At 41.1% G+C, this 19,807-nt stretch overlaps 1 long non-coding RNA gene across 2 annotated transcripts; it reads right to left on the bottom strand.

Annotated features, from left to right (window-relative positions):
• Nucleotides 1–8,196: 8,196 nt before the first annotated feature.
• LOC143159254 (uncharacterized) lies at nt 8,197–19,789 on the bottom strand. 2 transcript variants are annotated; one of them, XR_012995155.1, is made up of 6 exons: nt 19,448–19,789; nt 15,391–15,453; nt 13,071–13,247; nt 10,899–10,976; nt 10,112–10,337; nt 8,197–8,827 (listed from the first exon to the last, which is right to left on the bottom strand). It is a non-coding gene; the product is annotated as an uncharacterized LOC143159254 (long non-coding RNA). The 2 variants fall into 2 exon arrangements; XR_012995156.1 differs by having other exon boundaries at nt 10,130–10,337.
• Nucleotides 19,790–19,807: the final 18 nt, after the last annotated feature.

Here is a 19,807-nt window from a genome sequence, read left to right as displayed (position 1 = left end):
TTTTCCACACTGAGGCCCTTTTTGCCTTTTCTAGGACTTTCTACTTATTTTTAGGGATATGGGAAAGGCAAGGCAGTAACCACCTGGTTATTCCTGTTCATTGCTTCTAGACAAGGAGTCTGCAACAGGGAGGACCACCCTGTCCCCAGGAATGTGGGCAGTCCACAGCACCATCCTGTATTATCTTAAGTGCTATGTTTGAATCTGTGATAATGCACAAACTACTTCTCATCTCCACATCTCAAAGGAAGGAAAAGAACAAGGCAGAGCTCTCAGTTGCATAAATAGTTTTCTCTTGCCAAGGAATCTTCTCTGGGCAAGCATCCTGCATTTTTATCCCAGAAAGCAGCATCCTCTCCTTAGAAAGCAGGTATCTTTAACTTAGTTTCCCACTACATACTGGAAACTGCATCAGGAGGGAGAAAAAAGAGATTTTTTTGCCTACAAGATGGGTCCTGCACTTCGGCCACAACAACCCCATGCAGCACTACAGGCTTGGGGAAGAGTGGCTGGAAAGCTACCTGTCGGAAAAGGACCTGGGGGTGCTGGTTGACAGCCGGCTGAACATGAGCCGGCAGTGTGCCCAGGTGGCCAGGAAGGCCAATGGCATCCTGGCCTGTATCAGAAATAGTGTGGCCAGCAGGAGTAGGGAAGTGATCGTGCCCCTGTTGTCATGCCCCACCTGCGGGAAGGGGAGAGTGACTAAGATCCGCAAATCCCCTCGGTGTGGATTAAGGTGAAATAACACTCAAGGTCCAAAAAACAAACTCCAACTTTAATGGCACAAACACTTCTATAAGCATCAACCCTCTATGTCTTAATATATAACACAAGCTAAGTGGCTTTGTGGTGAGTTGAGGTAGGCCTTGTATTACTTAACAACATCAAAAACAGTGAGCAAGAAGGAGAAGGAAAAAGAGAAAGAGAGAGCTGAGCAGCAGGAGAGAGGTAGAGAGAGAGACAAAGAAATCACCAGTCCTGAATCCAGCGTCGGACCTGCCAACAGGGAGGGGTCGGTGCGGAGAGAGAGTGCCCCCAGGTGCTCACGTGCGCCCCTATTTATTGGCTCCAGCCCAAGGTTTCTAGAGTCTTCTCTCACCCCAGCTCCAGGAGTGGTTGAGACATTAGTCAGTCAAGGAGAGTGACACCGGGCCCCTCCCCGTGGCTGGCTTCTGGAGCTTTCCCTGGGGCATTGTCTGTGCTTACAGCACAGACACGTGGGCCTCGTCCCTTACACCCTGTACTCGGCCCTGGTGAGGCCGCACCTCGAATACTGTGTTCAGTTTTGGGCCCCTCACTACAAGAAGGACATTGAGGTTTTAGAGCATGTCCAGAGAAAGGCAACGAAGCTGGTGAGGGGTCTGGAGGACAAGTCTTATGAGGAGCGGCTGAGGGAACTGGGGTTGTTTAGCCTGGAGAAAAGGAGGCTGAGGGGAGACCTCATCGCTCTCTACAACTCCCTGAAAGGAGGTTGTAGCGAGGTGGGTGTCAGTCTCTTCTCCCAAGTAACAAGCGATAGGACGAGAGGAAATGGCCTCAAGTTGCACCAGGGGAGGTTTAGATTAGACATGAGGAAAAATGTCTTTACTGAAAGAGTGGTGAAACATTGGAACAGGCTGCCCAGGGAAGTGGTGGAGTCCCCATCCCTGGAGGTATTTAAAAGACGTGTAGATGAGGCGCTTAGGGACATGGTTTAGTGGGCATGGTGGTGTTGGGTTGATGGTTGGACTCAGTGATCTTAGAGGTCTCTTCCAACCTCAGTGATTCTATGATTCTATGATTATGTGAGGGTTAAAAGATCCAGTTTTTCAAAGCATAAATTCCTGCAATGTCTATGCTAATGGTGCACTTGTGATATGCTAATTTTGCTAACATGAGCAGCCATCTCTCAAGAGTTATTGTCTAATCTAATATGACCCTAAATCACTATGGGGCAATGGGTTCACATTTAGGGCATGTAGCTGTCATATGGGGAGATTTTTTAATAAGCAATTTGAAGTAAATATTTTTCAAGATTTTAAAAAAATTCGTTCTAGTGGATTTATGTCAACTTTACAATATAGTTGAGGCAAAGAAATGTTTTCAAGTAACATTAGCCTAAGTATCCTTTTGACAAAGAGGTACCAGGGCTCTTTACGGTGTTTGAAAAAGCATGCACTATACATGGCAGTTAAACGTGGCTACAGCGTACTGGGTTGTTAAAGCTGAATTACAACTTTTATTGTGATCCTCACTTAACCTCTCCAATTGCTAATTTTTTCATACACTGCCCCAGAACAGAAGTTAATTTAGGGAAAGCACTTTAAACAGAATGAATGCACTGGTGTGAGAACAAAACAAGCCTACCATTCCTCATTGGTTCCAGTGGGCTTTTTGAGCCTGAAACACTCCTCCTTGGCTCAGCTGGTTTTGTATTTAAACTTGAATGGTTTTGAGTCAAAAACAAAGAACATCTGTTCGGCAATTTTAAAGCTAGAAGTATTTAACTTTTTTCCCTTGATGTGCACGATTTGATTCACTGCCCTGTTGTATTGATGTTACTGGAGGGGCTTTGCGCATGATTTAGATGACAGATCAGCAATGCAGGACACCCAAGATGGCAAGTGGGCAGACAGCATGCTGTTGGGCTGGTGCAGGGCCAGGAGCCACAGCTTCTTTAGAGACGCATTTGTGAGAGGCAGTAGCTGTCAGCTCCTGGTTCAAATTGAGTTCTGAGCTCAGCAAGAGCTGCTGCCTTCCAGAAAGGCAAAGTACCTCCCATTAGCCAACCATCTGCAGGACCTTGTTTCCTGGAGAGGCAGGATCGCTTGGTTCCAGCCAGGTTTCTGCAGCAATACATACCCTCTTTTTGAGGAGAGAAAAATGAAGCACTTCCAAACCAGCAGTGGGCTACACTTTATCCTGAACCTCAGGAGTGCCTCTCCTCATTATTATCACTTAGACCTGCAAAGCTGCTTTACTGCTCCAGGCTTGCTGAAAAAAAAAAAATAAAAGCATACACATATTCTGAAATTTAAAAACTCTGAAAGAGAGGAAAATATTTGCTGTTTTACTACCAATTATCTTATTAGTTGGACTGTTTCTACTTATTCAACTATTTTATTTATTGGAGAAAGTGTCAGATGTATTTTTTTTAAAGGCTGTAATTAAGCACAGTCAGGAGTCATTAGATTATTCAAAAAGCCTGCTGCTTCCCATTAACTAATAGCAACTACCAAAACAAGGGGGCTTTTTATGGACTAGGCCTAGCTCTAAGTGTAAAAGTATCTTGGAGGGCAAAGGCACACACTATATTTAAAGATCCCATCTGCATGCTATAGGAAGCTGTACTTGGCAATTAGTTCCTTCCAAGCCAGAGTTGAAAATTGCCTCTTTCCAAACACCAAAATTAACAGAGGATTAAACTGTCACCTTTTGCATAACAATGGGCTTTGAAGATTGATTATGCCATCAGTCACCTTTTATCTTGAGATCAGCCATTTAGATCTGATGTAGGTTGCACTTTTTTGCTAGCACTTTTTATCTAGGTGGAAAAGAGACTGGATATTGTGGTGTGGGATGTTTCTAAATCAGTGAATTCTGGCTTTTCTATCTAACCAGTGTTGAACTGCAAATGTCATTGGAGAAAAAGAATAGGGTATAAAGGCAGCAGAAACGGTAACTTTCCAGAATAAAGAAAATATAGTCTTAAGACCCTATCCTCATCTTAGACAGACAAATGTTAAAAAATACCTTTGTTGCATCAGCAAAAAAAAGCCGTAAGAAAATGTTTGGGCGCTGTTCATGTCACACCATATTATGTTGGCATTTCCATTTGATACGCAGACTTGTCAGTTTTGAGCGTAGCTGTGAACTACAGATGCTTTTAAAATAAGGGATAGAGGAAAATAGATTCCCATTCAAAATAGAACCTGTGCTGAATGTCTATTCCAGGTCTAAAAAGGTCTGAGATTTACTAGTCATACAGACAATTTTCCAGCTGCACTAACACTGAGGGAGGGAGACAACATACTGAGGTGCTCTCTGTCCTTTATCTTTCAAGCTGGTTTTGAAATCTCTGAACAGAAATATTTCCTCTGTTTCTAGAGACCAGCTGTTCAACAAGAGGTGGGAAATGGAGGGAGCAACAGACAAGCAACTTTGAAATCTGCTCATATTGGCATGATTGAATTGTATTAACTCATCCCTTGACTGACAGCATGTAAAATATAAGACAATTCACAGAGGATTTTCCCACCTGTGCATTTGTAAGTACATAGAAGAAAATGAGTTATGATCACTTTTTGCTGTCTCTCCAATGCTAGATATTAAACCAGGTGTGACTGGCGAGGGGCATCTTTCTTTCTAACAGACTTGCAGTGGCTGGGGCTCACCATGTGTGCCACTTTTTGTTGGTTATCTCCTTCAGGAGCCAACGCTGACAGTGCGGAAAGGTGACTGAACTGAGGACAGATTAAATAGGAAGGCAAGTTGCAGGCACTGACAGGTCAGGAGCAGCCACTCACAATAGTGAGCTACAGAAATACTGCACAGCAAACCACCCACCCGGTGCTGTGCTGCTGAGGAACATCTTGATACAACCACTACATCAAAATCCTCCAGCCTCCCTCAAAGGCACCTCTACGGATGACAGACCCAGACTGAAGCCTGGAAATCCTCCTCCATATGTGCTTTTACATGGCCTCATTGCTATGTATATTTTAGTACTTTGCATTCATGTATATATATATTATATATATTATAACATCACTTATAATTTTCATATAAGCATTGTTGTTCCTCTTCTACACTTATGAGGGAGAATGTAACGTTTGGGGAGCTTTTTTAGTTAAGTGTATAATGCTTCTGTGTGAGAGACAGCAGGTCAAAAAATTACTCCTCCATTTGGAGGGATGAGTAATAATTTAAGATGATCCTTAATATCTAGAAGAGTCGTGTCTTCAGTCTGTGAGCTACTCCCCAAAAATGCATCTACACGGGCAGTTATGACTGAAATGAAGCATCACATGCTCTCAGCCACCTAAGCAACCTTCCCTGCATCTGCATCTTGCTTGTCAGCACCAGCTTCCACATTGTTCTCCTTAATCCTCCAGCCAGCCCTGCCTATAAATTGCCTTTCTCCATTAAGTCTGATCTCTAGTTATGGACAGCAAAGACAGGCAGTATAGTGCCATGTGGGATTGCTACTCAGCACTACTCATACTTGCAAGCTGCAGCAGCCAGATGAACTAACTTCAGAAAAACTTCTGGACTCAGACTGAATGGCTGCTGAGGCTTGTACTTAGGGCATTTCTTTATAGGCATCTATTGAGTTGGGGCTTGATAGTGACCCTAAAGTTTTCTGTAATGATCAGACATATTCTCATCCTTTCTGTGCATCTGTTCTCCATCTGGCAAATAGGGCTACTTGAAGTTCTCAGCTCTCTCAAGGTGCGAGGCTTTATTTACCCTTGTGGTAAAAAGCTTCATAGTGCCTAAGGAACAGTACTGTTAACTCCAGCCAACGTCCCAGAGCAGGGTCATTTACAGTTCCAAGGCCAGGCCATGGAGTAGCTGGGAAATCATGACTGAGACCCTGAGTTTGAGTATGGGAAGCCAGTGTAGAGAGCAGGAATTCAGTTTGATATGCATGTGGGTGTTTTGAGTTGTTAAGGACACACACGGCAATTGTGTTTCCTGAGGACTTGCGGCATCGTGCCAAGTATACAGTACCCCTGCAGATCTGAGAGCAGGTTATATTTCAGAATGCTTTCCTCCGCCTCCAGATCTCTTTACCAGCCAAAATGGGAAATGGGTGTCTCTGGGCATCTTTCCAGAAGCCTCTGAATTGATGCACTCATGCAGCAAAACTCAACTGGTACATTCATGTCCTTTTCACCTTGGTATTTGCACTGCATAAAGTATTTGCCCTACCTTTGCTGCTCCTTTGGATGCCCACTGGCCTTTTGTCTAGTTACCAAAGCAGGAAGTACCTAAGTAGGAACAAAACTGAGTTAAAGTCTGACAGATCAACAGTATCTGCCAGACACTATTGGCTCGGGCTTCTTAACAATCATTACTGTTAATAAAAGTGTTAAGCTCTATAGGTAGGTGTCCATTCTGAAGTTACACCGAGCTGAAATTTAACCGTTCTTCACATTTCCAAAAGTCAATCAGGCTGTCATTGAAACAACAGAATAAAATCACCAGTCCTTGATCTATTCCTATTTCTATTTAAAGGTGATAAACAGTTGATTTCACATAAGATCTCATCAGCATTCCTTAGTCAGCATGATTGTTCTGGACTTCCTGGCATTCCGACAAACTGATCAAGTAAGGTTATTTAGGAGCTTAGAGCTAGGATGGATGGAAAGGGAAGGTAGACAATATGCTGCCACCTTTTGGTTATAGAAATGAGAACAGGTATTATCTGGAAAGATCTATCTAGTGGAAATTACAAGACATCTATGCTTGCTTTCTGTAATAAAACAACCTGAAAGTCCATACAGTGTGAGATGCATCCCTTCATGTTCTAAACTGTTGCTATGAGCTTAGTTCACAGATTTCACATTTGTTCAGTCTTGTTTGGGCTAATTAATAGTTATCAATCAATAATTAATAACTTCTCTCATTTAAAACATATAGGGTTGAGTTCACTCACCTAAAACTAATGCTTTGCATCACTAAACTGATTTGAGGAACATAGCTACAGAAATAGAAGGTACAAGATCTCATGCATTAGTAGCTTGTAAAAGTAAGTTACTGCATGTCATTAACTCCCATTTTACTATTTATATGGACACACATAGCTAAGGCAGCCTGACACTTTCATCACTAGGTTCGTTATCAGTATGATCAGTATGTTACAACTTTTAACCTTAACTGTTCGAATGAGATTTTCTGTGCTGGCTGACTGCTGAGGACCTGAAGGGTATTTTGTTTTCTTGTTTATTAAAACGTTGGTTCTGCTGTCTATGAGAATAAAAGATGGAAGAATGCCGATCTTAATAAAAGAAGTGCAAGATATTGTTCTGTTAAAAAGTTTGTGCACCTTCTAGTTTGATGCAGAGCCTTGAAATTTAACAGAGGAGCTATCTGTATCAGGGATGTGCTTCTCACTGCTCCTATGAGTCACCGCACAAATTTGGGCCAAGTGATAAGCCTTTGAAAATCTCAGTTCAAATATGTTCTGTAAGGACTCATGGGAGCTTGTGAGCTCAAGTCCATGAATGTTCTGTTACTCTCAGCTCCCATGTGCCAGAGGCTCTTTACATTTACTGCATGTACAGATTCACTGAGCGTGCCCCATCCTGGGGCACAAAAATCCATCAAACACTTGATCTTCTGTTTCTCAATGCTGGCACTGAGTTCTCTCTCTCTTCTGGTAGCATATGGGTAATGCAAAGGGGGATCCTGTCTGCCTCTACTGCAGAAGGGACAGAAATTCTCCAAGCACCATCAAAGCAGTGTTGGTAGGTCTGTATTGCCCTATATCAGTGACGCATTGCTCCTTGAGACCTGAAGCCCTTGATAGTCTGAAAGATCTAGCTCTGGGAATACTTGATAGGGTGCTGAGGGTCCCTCAGGTGGAACACCAGGACAGTATACCCTATAGTATGAGTATACTCATCTGGCCGTGAGATCACCTTACAGGACATGGCTCATGCAACCTGCGCAGACTGCACTTCGGTGCATCTCCCACCTGGAGTAGCCCCAGTCACTCAACCATGAGCAAAGCTGTGCAGCAGACCTGAACTAGGCCTTTATGCCACATCACACCATTATTACACTTCACACATGGGTGCTTATGCAAAATGTCCCTGTCTCAGGAAAGACTTGCAGATTTTTAATATACTAACGGTGCCACCCTACACTGTCTGCTGCACTACACTCCAAAAGCTGGGATTTAGAGAGCACCCTTTTACCTTGCGGCGTTCTAGGCTCTCCTGCCATTTGGAAGAGTATCCAGAGGATCACAGACAGAGAAAACCACTAGGAATTATCTTGTTTATGCACTGATCGCTCATTGACAGTCCCAGCAGAGGCACTCAACAGCTTCACAGACACTGTCATATAAAGATCAGGAAGCTGAAGGAGAACTACAAGAAGGCTGTTGGTAGGAATTTTGAGGCGAAACAACCCCCACCTATGTGTTATCACTTCTTCAGGGGGTTTAGCTCCATCACCCATGAGGAAAAGGAAGAGAGGAACTTATTTTATCTGTATTTTATTTTTAAGGAAGGAAGTGGTGCATTGATTTACAGTGCAGTGCCGGGCTTAATCTCTCAGGGTTGAGGGCATCCTGTTATCTTTCACAGGTCAGGATCACGCCGTTAGCAATCTGGGTCGGTGATGGGAAACGGCAAGACGCATCCTTCCAGAGGTAAATGAGGCCTCCTTTTCCTACCAGTAAATCCCCTTCTTGGCAACCAGAATTCCTTGTCCCCATCTCAGCACTCATCTTCCACACACCTCATGAACTGTTTTTTACCCATCTTCCAAGGGTAGGGTTTTTATCCATTTATCCTACATGCTCAGCACAGACACACAGTTGCCCAAAGCAGTCACCGAAGCCACATCAGGTTACAGAGGCAGGGAAACACCTGGACCATCAGGCCTGCTAGAAAGACTCACAGGGATGGGCTTTTTTTTTTTTTCTTCTTTTCTCTCCCTCTACAACTTTTTTGTCATTTTCAGGGAAGCACATCTAGCTTGTTGGTATAGAGCTCTGTATAGCTACTCAGTGCACAGAATGGACCGTGGTATGGAGATGAGTCAGGATCGCGTAACGAATCGGACCTTGTCCAGAGGAGTCTGGCTCTTTTGTTGCAGAAAGTGAACACAATGACTGTGGGAAGAAAAAAAGTGGTTGCTGGCTAAGGCGTTTGTATGCTGCTCAGAAGGACTGGATTCTATTTTTGTCTTTCACACAGACTACTAAATTAGCCGCTTAAAACCCCATTTTTCATGGGTGGCCATGAACTGGGTGCAGGGTTTTGGTGAAAGCCTAAATTCTAACCTTGTGCTTTTATGGCTAAAAATGTAGCTGCAATGTAATGTAATTAGCTGTAATGCTATCTTTTCCTTACTTTATGAGGATGTTATCAAAATACATTGAATTCTGTTTGTGAAACTCTCAGCTCCTACACTGTTGTATACCACTGAAAAGTCCGTGACAAAATTACTAACTCTGTCTTCGGAGCAGGATTTGAACAGTAAGTAGTAAGCATGGAGTCCCACACCAAGCACCAAAGAGAAAACAAAATACTGAATAGTTGCTCTTTAAGTGACGACCATCCTTTCTGTCCACTGAATGGGCTCATGTCATTAATGACTACCTTGCAATCAAACACAAAGGGAGGCAAATCAAAGTTCTGCAAACAACATGAATTCTGGCATTTTTTAACTTCAGAATGCTTGACTTTGCAGCCTTAAAAGCTTTCATATGATTTTTGTGTGGAATTTAAAGATACATTATGTAAAATAAAGCATTAAGAACCATAAAAGGAATCCCTGTAGATTAAAAGTGCATTAAGACTGACATTTCTGAGACTTTAACCCTGATTATTGTGGATTAGTTTAAACCTATATATTTATCAGAGCGAGCTTTATCATAATATTAGAATTGTAAAAAGGTCCACAGAATTTTGAACTAGTTGAACTAAGCTACTGTCGAACAGTAATGAGGCAGCGCAACTCTGTGTATAAACAGACTTAAGACAATAATATGAGAGACATTTAAAGAGATATGGAAAGTGTAAATTAATATAAAGTATTTTGGTATTTTAGCAAATTATTCCCTTTGGAACACTACACTGATGAAATTATGCCTGTAGCTAACATATTTGAGCATCTGTGTCCCATGCTTCAGTGCATAAAGTTGACACACTTGGTCCTGCGTCTATGGCACTGCAGTGGGTTGGTCTTCAAGCTCCTTCTCTGTATTCATCAGGATATTGGTTGTTTGAGCCGTCAGTAACAGATCCTGCCTCTTAAATTCAAGGTGTAGGAGGTAAAATGCAATCCCAATACATCAGCCAACAGGATAGGATCACACTTGTAAATCAGCTATTAGAACACTAAGGATTTTCATGTTTATGGTTTTACACAGAAGACGTCTCTCTATACCCACCTTCATCTGTCCTCGTACCTCACATAGCTGCCAGAAATATGTCTTCCAAAGGCCTTTAACTGAATTTACTCAAAGATGCAACAATCCTGTCAGCTCTGCATGAGTGAATGAATTGCCCTCCTCTGAGCTTCCTCCCTGGATTCCTGCAAGCTCCTCTGAAAAGCTCGTTCTGGAATCAATTTTGTAAAGGTTTGTATGTGAATCATCAGGTCCTTTAGCATTTCATCTGTGAACATTTTAACAGTGAAAAAGCAAATAGTGAATGACAGTAAAACAAAAAAAACTTAAATCCGCCATTGTTTTCATGTTCATCACCACCCCATGCTTGGCTGGGATCAGCTTTCCCTTTGCTTGCTCATTCCCTGTTCTGCATTTTCCTGCCATGTTGTCAAATGTGCAAAGAACTGGTTTATCCCTGCCCCACCAGCATCAGCATTTTACCACGTTATTCCCCCAATTACTGTGGAAAGGTTCTGTGCAGCCTGCAGGTTAGGACTGCGATATTCCTATTTCAGTTTCAAGGCTTGCATTTTAAGTGTGAGGATTAAATGGAGATCTTTACAAGATATCTGGCAGCTTTGCATTTGGCAGTTTGCAAAGAAGCTGGGTAGCTAGTTCAATGGTGGTGTTACCTTCCTTGTTCTGTATCACTTGATATGTAATTAAGATACAATTGCACCACCGGGCTTTCAGCATGTCAGTGTACAATCTATTCCATCTAGTCACAGTAAATTACACACTCATCATTATCCTGTGAAACAGCATAGTACCAGTGAGTCAATTATACCTGACGGTCAGATTGCTCTGTGTTCAGTGTCTTCCTATTATGCCTGATCTGCTTGCCATTAAACTCAATGATGGTCTCCTGTCGATTTAAAAAAGTAGGATTTGAAGAGATTTTAAGAAATAATGTGAAAATTGCTATCATTAACTTTTTCCAAAACATTTACTGAAATCAAAAATACTCTTTGTAATTACTGGATTTTTTAAATTTCCTTCTTGTTTTTGTCTTCCCTCTTTTGCTCTTCTCACTCCCCTCCTCCATCAGTTTGAAAACCTAAGTCCATAATGTCGCCTTTGAAAAGGGCTTTGAGCACTGTAGATCAAAAACTCTTCTATGTAAGTGTCAATACAATCCATTTCAAAACATCTTCCTTCAGACTAATTTACATCACCCAACAGCAAAAAAGGGATTAACAGATTAAGCTGGATTTAAACATCCCCCTCATTAGTACAACTGAAAATTGGGAAGAGTACAACATTATTTTTAACTCCAGCTTTCTCCTCCTTGGTTTAGCCCAGTTAAATTTCAGAAGAGGAAAAATGTAGACTAAAAATCACCTACCAGATGCTGGAGAACTGAGTTAAAGACCTGCCTCATCTAGTTTTCTTACCTGGCCCTAAGCATATAATCCCTCTTTGTTACACAGGGTAATGTGTATGAATCTCATAAAACTATGAGAATCCTTTTTATCAGGGATTGAGTCAGTAAAATCCAATGGCAATTAGAACCATACCAACAGATACAAATAGTACATGTAAACCAAATTCATGCCTTCTGAAGCTCCCTGTAAATGTGTCCATTAGGACATCACCTCAGTTACTAGAATACAACAAAAGTCTTGCTAAAATGTAATAATAATTTTTTAAAAAGCAAGAAAATTCTCAGGACATCAGAGTGAAACAAATAATACTAATCCAAAATCCATGGAAAAGTAAAATTGTTTAAAAAGTTAATTTACTGTGTCTATAATGGACATGCAATATCAGTTTGTACTGAGAGTAGCAATGTCTCAATAATTCATAAACAATCACATACTAAATACTGTAAGTTTGCCTGCAAAAACTGCAATGTTGTAAGTTATTATTACAGTCCTGGAGGCAATCCAGCCATGCTGAAAAAATTTGTGCTGAAAATTTGTAAGGAGAGGTAATATGTTTTATCAGATGAAATCAGACCAAATATAAGGGCTGTAAGCCAGAAAGTGTGTTTATTTTTCCAATTATGTCTGATAAAATATAATGATGTCTTCCTACAAGCCTAACCTTTCGCATAGACTACAAAAGTATTACTTTAAAAGTAAAGCATTTACAAGAAACACTTTACTATGGTTGATAAATATTAACAAATAAATGGACATATGAAATGACATAATAAAACATGTCAATTTGGAACCCTTCCTTTGCCAATAAAGCCTAAGATAACTTATAACTGAAAAAGACTAGAAGATTTATAATAATTTTCAGTGTTCTCTACATAGCTCTAAAACTGTGTAAAGCTAGTAATTTTCCCCTGCTTATTTGGATTTTTCTCATAGCAATGAAAAGAACAAAAATAAAAAACTTTGAAGAGTCATTGTAAAAACATAAAAATGGGTTGAGAAAATTCACTGGCATGAAAAAACTTGAAAAGCTTTTAGTCCATTTTAAGTGACTGCAGTTCAAGTTCACAGTATCCCTTAAACTGTAAGAGATGTTTTGATTTCAGCCAGACTCTTCAGTTATGCATATCTTGTCATGCTCTTTGGAGGTCTTTGTATTTTTTTCCACTATAATCTGTATTTTTCAAAAAGGCTCCAGTTCTCACAGCAGTATCTGAACTAACGCTAGAGATGTCCATTGATAGGCACTAACTGACATTTACTGTTTATGTATGTACTGTTTATGTACTGGAAAGCATGTATACATTTGAAATTTATTGTGGGTGAATTTGTATAATTTTATGATTAATGATTTGCATAAAATGATTTTTTTTTGTGTGAATTCTCTGGCTATATATGCACTACTATCAGAACTTCTTTGGAAGAAGTATTGCTCAAACAACGCCCATTAGCCCAAGCATGTCTTACTGAAACATCAACCTGAAGCCATCATTCTGCAATTGCTAAGTGGTTCCACTGATAAAAAAACATGATTTTGCTGGCTACCCGGGTAGGGTTGTCCTTTCTATCACACTTACTGATTGCCTCTACAGCCTGAACTATTGGTGTTCCAGCTTCTGACGCATTCCCGTACCAGCAGACCTGTGTCCATACAGCCAAGCCTCAAGCATCAGTGTGGTCTGGTACTCAGCTCCTGATTTCATTGTCCTCGGAAAAGGAGTACGTGCCGTCCCACTGGAATTCTGCCCAACAAGCTGCATAAATACAGAAGGAAATATCAACAAATGAAGGAAACCACCAAAACATAAGCAAATACTGACATAAGGAATCTCTCATTTAATTTTAAGAATAAGAAATACATCAGCAGTAACTCTGGAAAGCTCACTGGGTCAGCAGCCACCATTAAAAGCAGGAAATTTTGTCTGTGGGAGTTATCAACTTGTAAATTCAAGTACTTCTATCTTGTGTCGCTACCAATGTTGATACTGACCAGGATCCAAAGCAAGCAGAGATGGACTGTGAAATCCAGGTTCTCCGTTGACTCATAAATATGGAAAGAGTTTCAGGCCCAGATACCTACATCTCCTAAACCACACCTAGAACATCCAGCTGTATCACACATGGAATCTCTCAAACAGTGGAATAAGGTACGTAAAATACAATACAACTTTACGGTAAGTCTTAGGTACCATAATTCCTGTCTGGATATTTTAGTGTATCCTTTCTATGCCTCCTGGGCTTTTAAATCTTCTCCAAGTGCTCAGTGTGGGATCTGTGCCAAAAAATTTAGAAGTTTTCAGTTCTCTTCTACTTTGTGACACATATAGTGACACAAAAATGATCTTTTTTTGGGAAAGCACAGGCTGGGCCACCAGTCTGTCAGATGGTTTGAAAATTGGCTGGACCGCCAGGCTCCACCAGTGAAGACGAATGGTTGACATGCAGCTAGTGAAGAACACAGTGTTCAGCATCTTGATCAGAGGCCCAGATGATGACACAGAATGCACCCTGAGCAAATTTACGGACACCAGATTAAGGAGTGGCTGACACGAGGACTGGCAGAACTTAATCCAGAGAGATCTCAATAAATTTGAGGATTAGGCCAACAGATAGGTACCTCAAGTTCAACAGCGCAGAACAACCCCAGGCATCAGGACAGGCGGGAAACTGGCTGAGCATCAGCCCACGAAAAGGACCAGGGGATCATGGTGATGTCAGGCTGAGCATGAGCCCATTTAAGCCGACAGTGCACTCTCACTGCAAATAAAGCAAACTGCACCCTGGACTCCATCAAGAGAGGTGTGGCAGGGAAGGTATTATCCCACAGTCATTAAAACAGAAATTACGAGCAAAAATTTTCACAGAGGCTGACAAATTCTATTTTAAATGCTTATCCAGTGTGCATAGAAAGAAAAAGAGCACCTTTTCATAAAAATGGGCATAATCTAGCTGGGAAATTGGAAGGTAGCAATCCTTGCCAGAGTAGTGAGTTTCTGGAATAGTTTTCTGCCTTTAGGTGCAGGGTAAAACAATCAAGCTAGTTGCAAAATGGAGTTCAATAGCTTATAAAAAGACCAACGTAATAATGTTGCACATGACAGCAAGTGGTGATGTAGGAGGTCTCACCCAGTCCTACATTCCTGAATTTTGCATGCATAAAGATTGATAAAAAGAATGATTGTGTTCTTGTTTATCAAAAAGTAATTGAGAAGGTAATTAAGCTCTGCATTCATAGTTTTGTTTCTTAAATAACTATTTAAATGCCTCCTTTTGTTACAATAATACATTAAAAACTTACTAAAATCAAGAGCGAAAAAAAGGCAGCCTAAAAGGTGGCAAAGGCAAGTGAGCGGCCCTGCTATGTCAGTGGAAGCAGCAGCAATGGCTGTAGGCATTGTCCAGAAAAAGCTAAAGGAATAATCTTCAGCCAGGCCCACCAGCCCAGAGAACAAACACACTTTTGATGACCTCTGAGGTCAAATGTGGGAAGCAAATAAGACTCTAGTGAAATCTGGAAGTCCCATTAATCACCCCATATGCCCTGCTAGCTAGGAGGGCAGCACCTTCTTCAAAGCAGTGCATACTAATGAAGTCAGGGCAACCCTAAGGATGATGCATACCATCACACTGATTAGCTGCTGCTGAGTGACACACGGAGATTGGGGGAAAGTAGAAGGGGAGTTTCCAAACAGATGGCTATGTTTCCTCAGGGACGGCACCTGTCACAGAGGTATGTCACTTTGCAGAGACTTCAAGGAAATTGTTTCATCGCTGCTGATAACCTTCAATTTTCAGGCCCCATTAGCTACTACTAGATGTCAGAGCCCAAGAGTGGCAGTCTATCAGTGAAACTGCTCTAGAGCAAGACAGAAAGGAAATGACAGTTTTGAGTTCTACCTTCACTCTTCATGGGCCTTTATCATCTTAGGTCCGAAGTCACTACGCCATTTTGAAGTTTATCTGGGGAAAAAAATAATCACAGAATCACGTGGCTGAAGTCGTAAGAGGGTGTGACAACAATGTAGGCGTAATCTTGGACACAGGTAGCCAGATGGAGCACCATTGCAATAATTACTGCCCATCATGCCATGCCCATTCACAAGAGAAGACGTATCCAGGACACTTTTCATAGCTTTTATCTTTATTTATCTTTATTTCTGCCAGAATAGAGTTATATTGGTTTCAAGAGACTTTGCCTGCCAGGGAAGGTAGCTGGCTGTGTCACAGCTGACACAAGAGGGTACCACGAGCAAGCTTCCCATTTGACTTGAGGAAGTTAGATAATCTGGTTTTGTCTGAGTAAATTCTCAGACAATGTTTCCTTTCAGATCCCATCGCTACAGCAAAGTTTTAAGATGGAACAAATAAACTCCCACACAAAATGATACACCCACACAAAATGAAAATGCATAAACTCATAATAAGCAGCATTTTATGAACTGAATCAATATAAAAATGTACTAACAGATATTAAAACTAACGGTAAATACCATTTTATAAAATGCACTACTGCTTAACGATAATTTAATTGTATATGTAAAGGTAGTGAAATGGATTTTCCTTAAAATTATATGCACCTTAGACCCACTGACAAACCTGTGCCAGTTAACATAAAGGATATTAGCCTGTTACTAGTACTAGTTACTCCATGAGTGCCCCTGACAGCTCTAAAGGTTTAACCATGCAGACAACTTATGTGTCAACCTGATACCACAGGATAAAATTTGTCCTCTTATTATGCTTCGAAAACCAAGGAAACTGAATGTTAAAAACATACTGAAATATTGAATGTACTAAAAAGTTGCAGTGTTTAAAACTCCAGTTACAAACATGAAAGTAAAAATAAAACTGCAGAAAAGCTCAGTTATTCAACCTTAATGGAAATGTTGTGGGAGCGGGAGGGTGTATTATATGGTAATACACAATCTACTGCTTTGTTTACCTTCTTGCACTGGCCCCTGTCGTCATGGCATGAATCACAGCCTAAAACCTTGTTGGCTCAGAAACTGCCATACTTGCCATTGCAGGATGGGATGCCAGTGGGAATTTAGTGCCACTGCTAATGCTAATGTTGTGTTTATTGCACATGCCTCAGTGCTTCCTAAAACACAGTAAAAGCAGCTTCTTGTTCACTGAGAGCTCAATGCCAACACCAATCTGAAATCTCTGCTTATCAGTGAACCACTCCTCAACTTGAGTGCCCAGCTGAGATGCATTGCTGCTTACCCTGAACCAGGAAAATGCCAGGCTCTATCCCTGTAACGTCCTTCTGAGTATACAGTTATTCTGAGTCTGAAAGGGAACACAACGCTCTGCCCTCAGTGGTGCAGGACTAATTCACCCCAGCATATCTATTTTTCAACACGTAGTGAGACAAACAGCAGGTTAGGAAATTCCTGGAGCACTGGTTTTGGTGTGAGATAAGTCACATCTCTCTTAAAACAATTATAAAGTGGATTCAAAGAGATGAATCCTTGCCTGTGTCTGTTTTTGGTTTGAATACTGTCACGACTGGGCAAGTGAATCTAGGGTGTCTCCCCCCAGTCTATCTTGTAGCATGCTCCAGCTCTTCTCAACGATTTGTTATTCAACATCACCAACTTTGAAAAAGGGACTTGCAACTTAGAAAACATCTGCAGACAGTTAACTGTGTAATGCAACATCATATGGGATATAAAGCACTTCCAGAGAAATTCCTGTCTAGCTCCAGGAATCCCTGAGGAATGTGTACTTTTATATTTGCCATATTACTTCGAAAATGACTACTCAAATGAAACAAAATTTAAGTAAAAGATAAATAAAGCTTTATTATATTCAAACAGAAAGTTAAGGTTACTAGTAACTAGACAGGACAAAAGCATGCTCTTACAGCTAGCTGGCACTTTGTCTTAATCTCCACAGCATCTGCATGCCCATTCAGTTAACAGCTGATATGGACAAATTTACAGGTGATAGGACTGGAGCCACATTGACTATGCAAAACCTTATATTCCAGATACATATCACAGAATAGGCTCCCTTTTCAAGTCACACTTCAGATAAGAACTTAGAAGTGATTACAGTAGCTCAGACTAGACAGCCATGCAGCTCAGTGCTTTAACACTTGACAGTGTCCAAAAATAGATGCCTTGAAGAAAGCATAGGAACAAAGAAAGTATGTAAGAATACTCCCTTAGCTTCCATCAGTGTGCAGTTTGGCATTGCCTGAGAAAGCTAGTACCTAATCCCACACAAAGTTTACCGGAACAAAGTTACCCTTTCAAAAAACCTTCAGTCCATGTGAACTGCTAGAGCGAGGCTGTACAACTGCACACTTTGCACCATGGAGTTGTAGAGCATTTATTTATAAGGTCTGATGCTTAAAAACCATTTGTGCCATCTCATGGAACCAGGTTAACTCTCTGTGTTAGCTACTGCTGGAAGACAACCAGCTGCGCAAACCGTTGCATGTTCTCTGATTTACTTCCCCCAACCCACCTTTAAAAGGAGTTAGTTACTTTTCTCCTCACATTTGAAGGTGAGAACACCGCTAGTTTTCCTTGCTTAACTAGGGTTTTTTGTAATTACACTATCTCATGGATTATACATTTTCGAAAGCAGAGTTAAGGGTGAGATATTAAGCTATGCCTCACCAACCGGTTTGGGGAATTTTGTCACAATTGTGCCACTTTGCACTTTTTTATTTTCAGAACGCTGTCTCACAGCAGAGTCCATACCCTTAAGTAAAATCAGACCTAAATCTATGAGAGGCTATGTAAGGTACAGGAACACATGCTCTCTACCCCAGGTAACCTGCAATCCAAAGCTCGCTCTCCTGCCATGAAACAAATAGTTCCAGGGAACTTGATGGGATTTTGCACTACAGTTAAGCATATACCTAAGTCTTACCAATATTGGTGCCTACTTTAAACAGCTGGGTATAATTAATGGAGGGTAAAGGTTATTAGTGATAGCGGGATGTTAATTATATGTCTAAACTAATACCATTCCTTTACAGCTGATTTTCAAACCTTTTGCTTTAATTCATTTCCCATTCTGTTTTCAATTTAATCATTTATCCCAGTCTCCTATTTACAATTTATTTTCTGTGCAAACTAACAGATAAATAGTTACTCTTGGATAAATAATTCTCCCACACTAGGTACTGAACTAACGTACTGAGATAGAGGTCAACTGAAATTGTGGACAGAACAATTTATGTGCTAGACAAATTGTCTCAACTTTTATTTTGCTGTTCTAAAATGTCAGCTGACTGTATACAAAAGTTTTGTCTTAAATCACATTTGTTTTGAGTATACATTGATAGTACCAACAAAATGCATGTGTATGCATTTGCACACACATTTTAAATTATTAGCTGTGGAAAAAAATTCCCAATGTATTAATATCTAATTTATTCACATAGAAACTCTTTGTTCTAAAACACTTCCACACTGATAAGAGTCAGTGTTTCATAGCACCCAAGAGCTGCAGACACTCAGCATTTTAGGTGTTAGTAATAGTTGGGAACAAAAATAAAGTATAACACTCCACAGTGACATACTGAGGAAATATAAAGCACCTCAGCAACAATTGCTCTGCTCTCCTGCAGAATCGGGTTGCAAACAACCTCCTTTAAGGGAAAAATATTGTAAAGAAAGCATTTTCATTCAAAAATTTAGAGAGACGGTGAATTTGCTATGCACTCCTACAACTCCTGTGCTTCAGTTTCAATTAGAAAGACAATAAAATGAACCCTTTATGCCACACTCAAAAAACTCTTAGTGTTCTGGGATTTAGGCAATTGATTAATTTTTCATATTTAAATAACAATGAGCTGAATCACGAGAGAATATGAATGTATGCATACCAATTTCTGAGTGCCTACTGCTAGTGTTACAGACACTGAGGTAACCTCCTACATCTCTGAAGTGCACAGCACAAAAATCTCTGGGGAAAATGATGAAAAAGACACCTAGCTCTACTTGTGTCCAATCGTAGCACCACCGGGGGGGTTCACCATCTAGCACCACGTCGGCAAGCTGCGCTAGCTGGTTTCAGCGAGAAGAAAGCCAAGGGCTGACAGGACGTGAGGAAACCGCGGAGGTGGGTGCGCTTTCAGGTGCTATTAGCTCTAATAAGCTCCCCACGGTGCTGGGTGGGGAAAGCGGGCTGCCTTTTCAACGCAGGCCGACCAGAGAGAGCAAAAGGAGTGCTGGCAGGCGCCTACTGTGTCCGAACGGCCGCCGCTGAGGAACCGGGTTACCCGCCCCCTCGGGGACGTGGGGGCTGTGAGGAAAGGAGACGTGGTGCTCTGCCAAACGCCGTGTCGGGA

The sequence above is a fragment of the Aptenodytes patagonicus genome, chromosome 4 (assembly GCF_965638725.1).
Source record: "Aptenodytes patagonicus chromosome 4, bAptPat1.pri.cur, whole genome shotgun sequence".
In the NCBI taxonomy this organism is placed as follows: domain Eukaryota; kingdom Metazoa; phylum Chordata; class Aves; order Sphenisciformes; family Spheniscidae; genus Aptenodytes; species Aptenodytes patagonicus.
This window is presented reverse-complemented; position numbering and strand designations above follow the sequence as displayed.